Raw genomic sequence first — 1,941 nt, 5'->3', positions numbered from 1 at the left:
ATGTCAAGGAGTAAGTTAAAGATAGAAAAGGGATTCGATTTTCAGGACTCCAGTTCAAGCCATTTCCATCACACAAAGATGTGCTCTATGTAAGAAGCTAACCAAGGCATGAGAATGATACGAAGTAGCAAAGTGAAGGGCAAGAATAGGCTTGTCAGAGGTTGGTTGGACTAGAGAATGAGAACCTCAGATGTTTCCTCTCCAAACCTTATAATCAAAGCTTGTCTCTGTAACCTAATTGTGGAATATATTTCAGAATCTTGGAATGAGAGAAAACTTAATATGTATTCTGAGTAGTGAGAAAGAGCTCGCAATTTCTACATTGACCTGTCATTCGTTTTAATTTGACTAAGCCACTCTTAACACATAATTCAGATAATGCTGAAATGTCAATACATTTCTCTATTCAGACAGCTCCTTAATGTACTGTTCATTCATTCTCTACATTACCATAAGAAAAGCCATTCAATTTACCCAAGGGATGAAACCAGTGGAAACTCCAGGCTTTCCATAAGTGAGAAAATCATTTGCTTTTCCCACCAAGTAATTATTGCCAATATCTCTAGTGAGTAGCAAATTCTCCTTCATAAAGCTATTATTAGTGTCCTTCTAAGGTCAGAGGCATGAAGATTGAGGGGTAAGAATGACATATTTCAATGTAACCTTTAAAAGTCCCCTTGGAAAGATTTTGTGTAAAAGAAAAATCTCTAAAGACCTGAACTTTTGCAACTCAGTAAACAGTCACCAGTCATTCCTATTGAAGTTTCCCCTTAGGGGCAATTTAATGAGTGAGAAGAAGAGCATTTGTCAGGATTTCCTACTTGATCTTTTGATCTCCTCATAAGCAGGTTCATAGCAGACTTGTCTACAAAACAGAGGGTGCAGAAAAAGCCCTGTTACTGGTTAGTACTTACATACAATTAAGCAACATTGATAACTATAATTTGTACTATATATTTATGAAAAAAATAGACATATTGTCCCATTTGCTACTGACAATAATCTGAGAACAAAGCTTGTGCAGTTACTACCATTTATAAACAAGGACTCTTAAACAGAGAGATTGGGACTGAAAGTAGGTTACATAACTGATTGTACATCAAATTCTGTTTGCAATGATCTCTGGTACTGATGGGCATTCTCCAGTGCTAAAACAGCATTTCAGTACAATAATTACAGCTGAAGGTTACTAATTTTTCTCATTTATCTAATAAAATATTTTGAAAACTATGATATAGTTTTAAATTATCACCTAAAAGTTTCAATCATATGATCAAATAACTGTAAAGTGTATAATTCCTAGAATATTGTAAATACTTACATTTTACAATAATAGAATTTCTTCTGTATTTTTAATTTAGCCAAAGGAATCTAAATACCTTATAATCTGGCACATTTTTTTATCTATTTATATATTATGTGAAATAGGTCTTTTTAACATTTAGAAAATTATATCATTTCATTTCTTGAATTCATATATCTATTTCACTTCCTAATGGAATTTTATCACTTTATATTATATTTATTATATTTGAAATATTATTACATTGTCATTGTCACATTTCTCTGTAATAAAAACATATATACTTCATATTATAATTTTTAAGTTTTTTCTAACCATGCAATTCTAATTGTTAAATTCATGTTTTTGGATTAAAATATCAAGACTGTTATTAGCATTCAAATGCACAAAATATTGTTAATAATGGTAAAGAATATTTTAATATAAATATTTAAATTTCATTTAAAACACATCTCAATGAGGTGTAAGGAGTTTATGACCTATCTACAGATGTTCACATTCTAATTCCCATACTCTGTGATTGTGTTACTTTACATGATAAAAGGACTTTTCGGATGATGTGATTAAATTAAAGATCTTGAGATGAAGAGATTATCTCAGATTATCTAGATGAATCCAATATAATCACTAGAGACCTT

The sequence above is a fragment of the Carlito syrichta genome, unplaced genomic scaffold, assembly GCF_000164805.1.
Source record: "Carlito syrichta isolate Samal-C Ts95f unplaced genomic scaffold, Tarsius_syrichta-2.0.1 Scaffold143122, whole genome shotgun sequence".
Taxonomy (NCBI): domain Eukaryota; kingdom Metazoa; phylum Chordata; class Mammalia; order Primates; family Tarsiidae; genus Carlito; species Carlito syrichta.
The sequence above is the reverse complement of the archived record's forward strand: the minus strand, read 5'-3'. Positions refer to the sequence as shown.